The 13,244-nt window shown below is 42.2% G+C and overlaps 1 protein-coding gene across 1 annotated transcript in view; it reads left to right on the top strand.

Moving 5' to 3' along the window:
• The first annotated feature begins 881 nt into the window (after window positions 1-881).
• The window catches only part of LEKR1 (leucine, glutamate and lysine rich 1), a 283,385-nt gene continuing 271,022 nt past the window's right edge, over window positions 882-13,244 (top strand). The window contains exon 1 of the mRNA XM_073626080.1: window positions 882-981. The gene's annotated coding sequence lies outside the window, so the exon portion shown is untranslated. The remainder of the gene's footprint in view (window positions 982-13,244) is intronic.

The following is a 13,244-nucleotide window of genomic DNA, read 5'->3' on the forward strand; positions in this document are numbered from 1 at the left end:
GACGTGGCGCGATAAATCGCACTGCAATTGCAGCAAACCGCTTCCCACAAAGCTTGTCTCCTGAAAGAAGCTGCTGATCCTTTTTTCGGTGACAAGCTTCACTAGATGCAGTTTGCTGTGATTTGAGTGCAATTTATTGCCCGACAATCATGGCAGAACTGCACCGCATTTTTAGGTGCCATTAAAATGACTGGTATTTGAAATGTTTTGTGATTTGTCATTTTAGCAGAGTGTTTCAAAATTACAGGCAGAATTGCGGCGATTCTGTCCCCGATTCAAAATACCAAGGTGTGAACGGAGCCTAATGAGTGTCTCTAGGCAAAAATGAAGCATGGTGGAGGTTCCTTGCAAGTCTGAGGCTGCATTTCTTCAAACAGAGATGGAGATTTGGTCAGGATCAATGGTGTCCTCAATGCTGAGAAATACAGGCAGATACTTATCCATCATACCATACCATCAGGAAGGTTTGTGATTGGCTTCAAATGTATTCTGCAGCAGAACAATGACCCCAAATATACAGTCATTAAGAACTATCTTCAGTGTAAAGAAGAACACTGAACACTGAGAGCATTCTTAACTGACAGCATTTTTCACACCTGCCTAAAACTTGTGCACAGTACTATGTATTCACATATTTAATCAGATTTCTTTTCTTACAAATAATACATAAATATCAGATACAAAGCCAGCCAGTTCAATATATAACAGTTAGCAGTTGTCTTCGAAACACACTTTTATTGTCAGTTGTATTCTGGGCAGTTTATATTTTCTATGCAATGCTCGGTTCACTTCACGCAAAACTTAGATAAGCCATTTGTAACAACTTCCGCCAACCAAGGCGCGCTGTCAACAGGGAGACAATGCAGAGAGGGCGGGGCGGAGCCTCGTCACCATGACAACGAAGGACGCCTGAGCTCTGCCAGGAAGGACACGTGAATAGCACAGTCGGTGTTCCGGTGGAGCGGCTCCGGCGATCTCGGGGTATGTGTGTGTGATGTGTTTGATTTCCCCGGGAGGACTGAACTCTCCATCACCCGCAGAATACTCTTCAGTCATGTATTCCGGGGCATCATCTCTTCCTGACTCCATAAAGAATGTGTGTTTGTTGTTGATGTGTATTTGCACACAGTTCTATTTGCTGTAGAATTGTCATGGTTGTATTTAAAGAGAACCTGTCACCTTAGGGTCATCTAAAATTGCAGAAAAAAAGAAGCAATTTAACCACTTGCTTACTGGGCACCTGAACGCCCCTCCTGCCCAGACCAATTTTCAGCTTTTTGTGCTGTCACTCTTTGAATGACAATTGCGCGGTCATACAACACTGTACTCAAATGAAAATTTTATCATCTTTTCCCCACAAATAGATATTTCCTTTGGTGGTATTTGATCACCTCTGGGTTTTTTATTTTTTCTTAAAAAAATTAAAAAAGACTGTTTAAATAAAAAAACAAAAAAACAAAACCATTTTATATTTTGTGAATAAATTTTGCAAAAAAGGTAATTTTTCTCCTTAGTTGATGTATGCTGATGAGGCTGCACTGATGGGCACCAATAGGCTGCATTGATGGGCACTGATAAGGTGGCACTGGTGGGCACTGAGAGGTGGCACTAAAAGGCATTGATAGGTGGCACTGAAGGGCACTAATAGGTGGCACTGATAACTGGCACTGATGGTTGGCAGTGATGGGCACTGATGGTTGGCAGTGATGGGCACTTATGGGTGGCAGTGATGGGCACTGATCGGCACTGGTAGGTGACACTGATAGGCAGCACTGCTAGGTGGCACTGATTGGCACCACTGGTGGGCATTGATAGGTAGCACTCGTGGGCATTGATAGGTGGCACTGATGTACTGGTGCGCACTGTGGGCACTGATTCGTGGCACTGGCAGGCGGTACTTGTGGGCACATGTGAGGCGGCTTCGCCTCTCCCTGCTCAGGACTGATGTCCCTTCAACAGAGGCCGGTGATCGGCTTTTTTTTCTCCTCACGCTGTCAGCGTGAGAAAAAAAAAAAAAAATTACCGATTTTCTGTTTATATCACGTGATCAGCTGTCATTGGCTGACAGCTGATCACGTGGTAAGGGGTCAGGATCGACCCCTTAGTCCGATCTGTGATCATCTGAGTCTCATTGACTCGGGTGATCACAGCGCAAGCACCCTTCAGGGGGGCGTGGCCAGCTTGCAAAGGGGAGGACGTCTATTGACGCCCTCCCGGCAAAGCAGATCCGCGCTGTAGCCCTCATTCAGCTATAGCGTGGATCTGAAGGAGTTAAAGGCCTCTTGCACGCCATGTTTTTTACTGATCTTTGCGCAGGTGCATTGTTGTCTATGGAACATTGCATAAAGATCAGTAATACAGTGATGATTACAGAGTGGTAAAATAAAACTAATTTTTTTTTTTTTTTACGTTTAAATGAATCAATTTACACTGCTGCCTGTGTCATCTGTGAGAAGAGGAAGAGAGGAGAGTATGGTTGCAGACAGGACAGCACTGGCTTGGTTTTGTAGTCAGGTTAAGTGTTTCTTTTAAAACCACTAATGCCCGAGAAGTGACATGGCTTCTGCGTCATGTGACTGCTGTGATTGGCTGTCACAGTGGTCACATAATTGGGTGCCCATCCAGCTGGCTCCCAGTCAGAAGCTGTAACCAAGATTTGTTAGAGACGGCTTGGTTATTGTGTAGGTGGGCATTCTTTCAGCACACAACATGCTGCCACGGATGCGCTTTGTGCGGCAGCTGGGTGTTAAAGCCCCCCTTTCTTGCTTCTGCAATATGCATTACACAGTTGGCAAGTGGTTAACATGGATAACCTTTCCATAATTGCCAATAATATCAGAAGAGCTGAGGGGACACTTTCTTGAGGGTGATAAGGCTTAGTACAATGAGCTCTGGCTCATGGCAGGCAATCAACTCACTGAAGTCAAAGCACTGTAAGATGAAATCTCATTGGCTGCAGATCAATGTTTGCTTTATGGTATAAGGCCCCTTTCACACGGCAAGCCCGCTCGGATCCGCCTGTCCATTTTTCAGGCGGAACCAAGCGGGCCATCCATTGACCCCTATGGGGAGACGTATGTCAGCGGAGATGTCTGCCATCCGATCTGCTAAAATCAGACGTCTTGGCAAATCGGATCGCATGAGATCTGATGAAAACAGTCATGCTGTCTATTTTCATCTGATCTCTCCATAGGAATCAGTGGCGCTCTGACAGGCCCCTCCCTGCTCAGTGAGCAGAGAGGGGCCTGTCATCCGCCGGCTCAGCAGAGATCAACAGAGTGATCTCCTGTTGAGCTGGCGGACACCGCTGAGCGGATCCGCCTCATGTGGAAGAGGCCTTAGTGTTGAAGGTTTGCTTTGAAATGATTAGCCAATGCTGACTTGTTTGCTGACGACTTACTAACCCAACATCACACCATTTCCCTATTTTACTCTCGACTAAGTGATTTTCGGACATATCAGGTCTCTCTATCGATGAAAATAAATCTTTGGCCCTTAAAGTCACACTTTCTGATGCAGAGGTAACCTCCTTGAAGCTAAATGTTACATTTATTTGGGCTTCATCCCACCTTAACTACTTAGGAATTAATCTCACCTGTTCCTACCATACCCTATACGCAGCCAACTATATCCCAGTTTTTCGAAAACGAAAAGCTCTCCTTTTCAGCTGGTCTAACAGTCACCCCTCTTGGATAGGGAGGATCAACGCCATCAAAATAACAATACTACTGAAGCTCCAATACCTGTTCCGTACTATCCCAGTCCCTATCCCATCGTACGTGCTGAAATAATTTCAGAACCATGTATTTTATTTCTTTTGGTCACACAAAAAATCTCAGGTTTCCCAAAACACAATGTTTACACATAAGAGGTAGGGTGGTCTTGGAGTCCCTAATTTCAGTAAATATTTTGCAGCCACCCAAATTGCTCCTTTGACCTCTCTGTATGCTTCCCGACAGGCTCCCATGTGGGTCAATCTGGAGGCATTCTGCTGCTCACTAGTTGCTTTTTGCTCACTTCCTTGGCTCCCACCTAAATCTAGACCTGCCTCTATGAGCCCTCTTATGAGACATACCCTTGCCATATGGGACTCCACCAAATAATTCAGTGAATTGCTTTCGCCGCACTTCCCCCTTTCACCTCTTCTGTGTAATCCAATGTTTCCCCGGGACTGGAGTCTCCAGGAGCCTTTAATTGGTGGCACCTTCATAACTTCCATTGCGTCCGTTCCTTTCTCAATGGCCGTACCATCTATACCTGGACAGAAATTAGGGAAAAATACCACACGCTGTCCTCAGACCTATTTCACTTCCTACAAAGCATTGGCTCTCTACCATATTTACTGACAAAGTCCTCACGAGCCAGCTATCACTATTTGAACACATTTGCAACCATACACCTCTCTCCTATAAACTGATTCCTATTCTCTATTCCCACCTGAACTATTCTAATCACTATACAGATCACTCTGGTGCACCTTCGGCACACCAGAGATAGAGAACATTGGTTGCAAATCTGGACCATGATAGCCTCCTGCTCTATTAATGTGAAACCTATCGAGGCTGCTTTCAAAACAGTTACCAGATGTTTACACAGTCCCCTCATGAGTAGCTCATCTTCAGCCTTCCCATACTGGCCTGTGCTTTCGTGGCTGTCCAAACCCAGGCGACATTTTACATACCTGGTGGACATGTCCAATGCTCCTACGGTTTTGGACCAAGGTCTTGAAGCTCATACATTCCTTGTTCGCCTGCCCTTTCCCCAGTGATCCTTGGTATGTATTACTACGCCTTAACCCACTGGTGCTGGGCGCACGCAAATACCCTCTTGGTGGGTGGGCCTTGGCGCAGCGTGTTGACAGGTTCTTCGTCAATGAGAAACTAACCAGCATCCTACTGGACATACAAAATAGATTCTTACAGATATGGACTCCATGGATACAATTTGCCCACCCATCACTACCCGTGGAGAGCTGTGCCTCATTATAGCAGTCCAGCTTTGGGGTGCTGGTTTTGGGTATTCTCTGTGCTCACCCCCCTTTTTTTTCGTTAACCATTTCCACTCCTACCCCCCCTTTTTACCTTTTCTTTCCCCGCTTCCTATTTTTTATTATTAAATTGTTGGAGATCATTTTGTTTGTTCAGGCTGGGTGTTCTGATCTGCTTTTTGCGGGGTGCCGCAAATGGCTTGACTCTTTTACCTAATCTACTTTTATAGGCTACGTGTTCTGCTTATTAATAGGCTATTTATACTGTTGGGTGTGTTAAATTCTCGGCAGCTACGTTCCAGCTGCCTAACATCTTTTGGTTATTTCAAAAAGTTTTCTTACACTATGTTTTGTACCTCACTACTTTTTCAATGAAAAATGATTGAAAGTGAAATGATTACCCAATGCTGAATGCTGCTGTTACATTTGTTAATAAACAGTGCAACATTACATTCTACACCCAAAATGATTGAGTGTTCTATCAGTAAAATATACTGGCCCAGTGCATCTGGTTGATTGAACTGCGTCACTACACTACTTGATGATACCTACCAGCATTGATATCAGTCACATTGCTATTGATTATGGCCAGCCTAAGACAGGTAAAAATTACAACACTGGACTTGAGCCACTGAAGAATATAAATCAATTGTTCCATGTGACAACATTATTGTATTATGTTGGGCTGCTTCTCGTATTTTATCTGATCCGCTTATTAATAGTGTCTTTTTTTATCTTGACATTGCATGTGAAAATGTATTATTGCACAATTTACTTTTATTCCATATTTAAACACTTCAGCTCCGGAAGATTTACCCTCCTTCATTACCAGACCACTTTTTGCAATATGGCACTGCGTTACTTTAACTGACAATTTCACAGTCGTGCGACACTGTACCAGGGGCGTCCCGTTCATTAAGGGCTCCTGGGCGCCGCCCCCTCTATTACGCCACCCCTATATATGCATAATGGATAGATTCATGCATTGCATGAATCTATTCATGGCTGCCATGGCCACCCCCCATTCAGGCGTCTGGCCCCTTTTCGGACGCCGGGCACCCAAATTACAGCATTGGGGGTGTTTTTGTGAAGCACATGATTAGAGCCATAGGCTTCAAAATAGGGTGAACTTGGAGCGCAGACCATTGCACTTGGAGCCCACCCAGTTGTGTTAGAAAAGCAAATGAATATTTTCTTTTCTAATACTAAACCACCGGCCAAAATGAGAATCACGATTTTATTTTGCTTATAATAAAAAGATCATGATTCTCGCAATGTAAAATCTTTCACATTATACAAAAAAATTGGTCTAACTTTACTGGTTAGTTTTTTTTTTAATTCATTAAAGTAATTTTTTCCAAAAAAATTGCATTTGAAAGACAGCTGCGCAAATACAGTGTGACATAAAATATTGCAACAACCACCATTTTATTCTCTAGGGTGTCTACTAAAAGATATATATAATGTTTGGGGGTTCTAAGTAATTTTCTAGTAAAAAAAAAAAGATTTTAACTTGAAACCAACAAATGTCAGAAAAAGGTTTAGTGTTTAAGTGGTTAAACTTTTTTCCACTTACACACCAAGTCTATTCCATTGACAAATTGTTACAATGTTTATACTTAAGTTCAGCTGATAAAGAATGTTTTGATTCTTAGCAGACTGCCCATTTTTTTCTCTTCCTTTCTTTTGACAGCTGTGGTTTCAGAAAGGCAGAGAGAATTCTTTGCATAGAAAGAATCGGGAAACACTTTAGTCAACATCGCGATAACGATTCTTGATGATTAATCCTGCAGCTCTAATACTAGCCCATTATGTGGCACTTACCTGCAAACGAAGCCCGCGATGTCCCCACTGGTGGCCGCATCCATCTTCACCCCTCTTCCTTCCGGGGCTGCGGACTCTGGCTCTGTGACTACCCATAAGTGAGGATCACATATTTATATGTGATCCTGCGCACAGCTGCCGCCCTGTAGCAGTAAAACTGCTATAGGGCGGTCGGCAAGTGGTTAAGGTGGAACGGTACTTTGTACATTGTTTGAAAAACAACAGGTTCACTTTTATGCAGACCTCCACATATGCTTTTCCTTTTGTCATCACATGCCACCCCTCCCTCCCCTTTTCTCCTTTCAGCCACTGGAAATGAAAGGAATAGCATGATATAAAGCTCTATAAAGTACATGTGCAACCGTATTGAAGACCCACAGCCATCACATCGATAAGTCACATGCTCCTTCACGCTGAAAAGTGCTGGGAAAGTTCTTTGGCCACCTGCGCTGTCAGAGAAGCAGGGAGTGAAGGAAAGGTGTGTATAAAGTCGGGGAGACATAGGGGGAATTGATCAAAACTTGTTGTTTTGCCTTGAATTCCTATCTGCTGTCCACAGTGCTGATCTTGTACCATTACAAGAACAATACTGTAATGATTCATTCAAAGTTCAGATCTATTTTTACCAGGTTTTAAAAGAGAGTGTGTGCATGACATCTGCCATGTTGATAGCAGTCCATATACCATTGAACTTTAGAGGTGTTGGAATTCAGTCCACAAATAAGGGTCATCACTCTGAAAGCTACAGTGCAAGGTGCTAAGAGGCACTGGGATCTTTTTTAGTACATACTGTACAGTGTTCTTGAGTTGGTGTTGGCATGGAGCAGATGGGTACATTTTTGTGTAATAGGCCTCCCATCCATATGGATGCAAGTCGGTTTTGACTGCTACAAGGGTAACTGGTAAATCTGTCCAGTTCACCTTTCTGCAATGTCTCTTCTGCAATAAAATTCACTTACCTTCATGTTAACAGCGATCTCCAGCATGTAAACTGAGCTGTCCATGCGCAAGTTTTTGTAAATCACCCCTTTTAAATATATATATATATATATATATATATATATATATATATATATATATATATATATATATATATATATATATATAGTTTTGGAAATTTCCAAATATATGCAAAAAAAAAAAATAGCTCTGGCTGTGAAAGTTGTAAAGGACAACTATGCCTTTTGGCTATGTTTTGTTTTATCTGTGCAATAGGTGGAGAGGGAACTGTTGATTTTGCCAGAAATCTTGCACCTATGCGCAGAAGTTATGGGGGGGGGCAGATAAGATAAGCAGAGGCCGTTGTTCTTTGGAATCCATCATATATGAAGTAGATCCACATAGGTCCAAATTCAAGGCCAAAAATACAGTTGTCAAGTCAAAGAGGAAGGTACAACAGGTATTTTTTGTATTTGCAGCATGTAACAAGGGATAAAATACAGTATAAGGAAACGTACATGTATTGCAGTAGTGCATTATATTATATTTTTGTTCTTGGGGTTCGATATGCCTTAAAGACAGCATTCAGTGAGTAGTGATTTAATGATTTATACTCTAAATAATCTACAGCTGTTGGTGGTGTACACCAAAGTTCAGTGTTAAGACCTTTACTTTTTAACCTGTCTATAAATAAAATAGTGCTTGGAAATAATGGTATCATTTTGGTGTTTGCAGATGATGCAAAGCAACTGTAAGTATTGGAATAAAATCCCCACAAAATGTCTATGACCTGGATGCACTATTTGTTTGGGCAACTACATGGACAATTAGGTTTCATGTCAATGAATGTAAACTTATGCACGTAGGTGCTAAGAAACATGCATGCAACATACAGCCTATGGAAAATAAAAATGGGTGACGGGGAATGATGAATGATGGGGAAAGTCTAGGTGTCCTGATTGACCTTAGACTTATTAACAGCAGCCAACTCCAAACCTTTTAGACTAGACAAGATACATTTTCAGACTCTAGACAAGGGTTATGCAATTAGCGGACCTCCAGCTGTTGCAAAACTACAAGTCCCATCATGCCTCTGCCTCTGTGTGTCATGCTTGTGGCTGTCAGAGTCTTGCTATGCCTCATGGGAGTTGTAATTCTGCAACAGCTGGAGGTCTGCTAATTGCATATCCCTGCTCTAGACCATGGGTCTTCAAACTATGGTCCTCCAGTTGTTCGGGAACTACAATTCCCATCATGCCTACTCATGTCTGTGAATGTCGAAGTTTTACAATGCCTCATGGGATGTGCAGTTCTGCAACAGCTGGAGGGCCGTAGTTTGAAGATCCCTGCTCTAGACTCTAGGGCAGTGGTTCTCAACTCCAGTCCTCAGGACCCTCCAACAGGCCAGGTTTGCAAGATAGATGAAATACATCACAGGTGATATCACTTGCTGCTCAGTGATTGCAGTATTCTAGTCTGCAATTCCCCAAGGTAATACTTAAAATCTGGCCTGTTGGTGGGTCCCGAGGACTGGAGTTGAGAACCACTGCTCTAGGGAAAGAGACATTGAGGCTGACTTACTAAATTGGTTGGGAATCTTCACATGTGAACATTCACGTCCATTATCCAATCATATAAACAGCAAATTCCTGTTTAAATGTTTTATGTGCACATGATTGGATAATTGAAGTGAATATTCACACAATTTAATAAGCCCTATAAATGTGCCCAATTATAGGCACCAAACGCCATCCAAAACTCAGTAAAATGTTCTTTAAGGTCATCAGAAAAGAGGCAAGGGTGCACTTTGCAAATGGAGGTTTATCCTCCACTTCATTGTTAAAAGGTAAGAATTGTCAAAAGGTGGGATACTAAGTGGAGTACGAGGGTCTCAGTACAGTGCCCAGTAGATTGCTTCACAAAAGGGTGGATGAGTTATTAAATGCCAAAAATGTTCTTACTTTCTTCTGGATCAACTGTAGATTTTATTTAATTTAGTTATATTTTAAAGGACATCTTTTCCAAGCTAGCTATGTAACCTGTTTGCCCGGTCTTTTTTTTAAACAGGCTAACATGTACCTTTTTTTTTTTTTTTTTGCAAGATTCTGGTCATTTTTATATATAAATAATATATAATTGTAGACCTTATAACTACTTTTTTGTCTTAGCACTGATGCACCATACTCTGTTACAGACATAAAATTTAAGTGTGTCTGTAATATGCGTGCCAGTACGAATTGATTTTCACAAAGTACCAAGGGAACATTGGCATTCTGTCAATGACTGCAGTAACCATGGAGATTTCTCACTCCGTCTAGAACTGTTTAAAGGCCATTTATCTGATGGACTTTAGGAAATTTTATCCTGGAAGAACTGTGTTATCATTAGCACTTCTTAATTTGAATGCTTCTCACCAGCAAAGCAAAACTGACTTTATTTTATGTTTATTCAGATGTAATGATAAGAGACATTAAGGGCTTGCATCTGTTTGTTCTGACTTTGCCCATACTAATCTAATACTAGTATAGTTGTAGCTATTATCAGCAGGTATTCAGCAAAATTATTCAGGCTGGTCTTTAATGTGCTAGTTATTTCATAAGTCATCCCCCATGCCAAGATAAGTTGTCTGTATGATAGTTTATATTATCAAGATGGAAGTGCAGCTAAAGAGAAACTCTAGTCAAGTAAAAGCTTTGTTTATGCAGTTATAATGGTCCCGCTATCAATTCTTTGTTCTTTCAAAGTCACCTACTGTATATGGCTGATTTAGCTTTACAGCAAGACCTCATTATTCTGACCTTCAATTACTGAATGTTTGGCTATATGCCCATGACCAGAATGCAATCTGTAATTACACGTCTTTCAGATTTTTTTTCTGTGATGTCCCAATGGCCCATGGACCTTTTCGCTGCACTGTTCCAGTCTAGCATTTACTAACTAAAATTGAGCTTGGAACACTGCTTCCCTAGGCCTGCATCTATGTGTTTCTTTGTACCAGCTGGGCCAGCACATACCTGACCTCTATGCACAGAGTTAAATAGGGCTGCAACTAATGATTAGCTGGCCGATTTATTGTTTAGATTAATTGATGAATCTGATAAAAACCTCAAAAAAAGTTTGGTGTATAATCTAATCTAGTTAATATGCGAAGTGTAAAAATGCATGTGGAGGGGGGGGCGTGTCCTGATGTGAGCAACGGCGGACCTGTTGGAGAGGAGCTCTGGGCATCTTGATTGCAATTCTCCACCATCTGTGCGTCTTCTGGTTTGGTGAGCCCAGAAAAACACCCAGACCGTTCCTCCACATCCCCTGCCTTGCCCCGGGCCGGTTATTGAGAGGGGTTACTGTCCGCCCGTGGTGATATCCAGGCCGCCACGGAACACACACACTTGTGGACGTCGCCGCCATCTTCCGGGCCTTGGTCTCGCTGGTGCTCACTGACCCTCCTCCCTCCTGAGCCCCGGGAAGGAGGGACTGCCAGCCCACCAAAGCTGGTAGAGACATCCCCAAAAAGACTTGCAGCTGTAATTTCCTTCAGAGTGCCCCTATGGCAAGGTAAAAAAAAGTCTGCATTTAGAATCACTCACTTTCTTCGACTGCCCAGGACTACATGTCCCATGAGGTATGGCTTCTCACACATTCACAAGCTCTTGGGCACTTACTGACATGTATGGATGGCATACTGAGCTGTATGTGTGCTGCACCGTATTTTATGATATGTAAACAAATAATGCATTCTGTATGCAGGCCAACTAATCGGCTGACCAACTAATTGATTATTAACATGACAACTATTTTCATAATCGATTATGTTGATTAGTTGTTTCAGCCCTAGAGGTAAAACTGATCTCCAAGCAGATATGAAAAAACACCTGCTAGCTTACAGTAAAGCCTCATATACACTTGTTGCGGCTTCAACACAAAGTGCCTACCGCTTCAACATGCTTTTTATTTATTTATTTATAAATTGTTTTTGATGCTCCGGTGGTGCTTTGATGCTTCAAGTGAGCTTTGTCATAGACTTCTATGAAGGCTTTAAAGACGCTTTAAAGCACCACTAAAGTGGCATTGAACCGAAGCCGCAGCAAAGCACAGTAAACGCAAGGTGTAAACAGGACTGTAAGACAACCATTTTATTTAGTGACAGGAGCTTTGACTGACGTTCAGAGAGCTTTAACAAAGCCTGTCCGAAGCTACGTTTTGAAGCAAGTGTAAACTAACCCTTAGTGAAAAGGCACCCAATTTGCTTGGTGCGTAAGTGTAAAGCATACACGTTCTCTCTCATCTGTCACTTTATTTTTACAATATCATTAAGAGAGAATTTTCTGGTCTTCCCTGGGACTGCATATGTGGCAGCTAAGCTCTCCCATGTCTGTTCTCAGAATCATATCACTCCCCAATGGCTCATTCTGGCAGAATACATGTGATGACCCATGAGTTCCTAAGCTTCCCATGTGCCAATTTCCAGGCTCTTAGCGACTAATGACTTGATTTTATTTAGTAGGAAGCCTTCTGATTTATCTTGAATTGCAGTGTTTCACAAAACACCCTGCTTATAGAGGGTTAAAAGCTAAAGTGATTTTGACCAAATTTTGGCTTTTCTTACAATTTTCATGAATTGCAATAGAAAAGTTTCATATGTTAAAGCTGAACTAACTTTCAGTGCAGTGTACACAACCAGTTCACTTCTGACATACTGTATGTAAGACAACAAGAATGGAGCCATGTGGCAGGAGGACAGTATGCAAGATGTCTGCCCAATGGCTAGACTCCAGTCCAGAAGAAGTGCCAGCCAAGATGGCACAACAGCGAGAATGGACCTGTCAGTGCCGGAGGAGACCAGTCTGGCAAGAGCTTATGAACCACGGACAGATTTAGTTCTAGTGCCCGTACACATGGTCGGATTCTCCGATGGAAAATGTTCTATAGGAGCTTGTTGTCGGAAATTCCGACCTTGTGTAGGCTCCGTCGGACATTTTCCATCGGAATTTCCGTCACACAAAATTTGAGATCTGGTTCTCAAATTTTCCGACAAAAAAATCCATTGTCGTAAATTCCGATCGCGTGTACACAATTTTCGACTCACAAAGTTCCACGCATGCTCAGAATCAAGCAGAAGAGCCGCACTGGCTATTGAACTTCATTTTTCTCGGTTTGTCATATGTGTTGTACGTCACGGCGTTCTTGACGTTCGGAATTTCCGTCAAGATTTGTGTGACCGTGTGCATGCAAGACAAGTTTGAGCCAACATCTTCACATTTTCATTGTCAGAAAAAAAACATGGATTTTGTCGGAAAATCCTATCGTGTGTACAGGGCATTAGTCTTTAGTCTTAATATCAGCTGTGCTCTTTGATGTATCGAGAAATATTATCACACGTAATATTAATGGTGGAGTTCATTCTTTTTATGTGATAAATAAGGTCTGTTGCGCCATACTAGGGCAGCTTGTTTCCATTTAAAGAAATCTGGTTTTATACCACAAAGATATCTGC

The sequence above is a fragment of the Aquarana catesbeiana genome, linkage group LG04 (genome assembly GCF_042186555.1).
Source record: "Aquarana catesbeiana isolate 2022-GZ linkage group LG04, ASM4218655v1, whole genome shotgun sequence".
Classification (NCBI taxonomy): domain Eukaryota; kingdom Metazoa; phylum Chordata; class Amphibia; order Anura; family Ranidae; genus Aquarana; species Aquarana catesbeiana.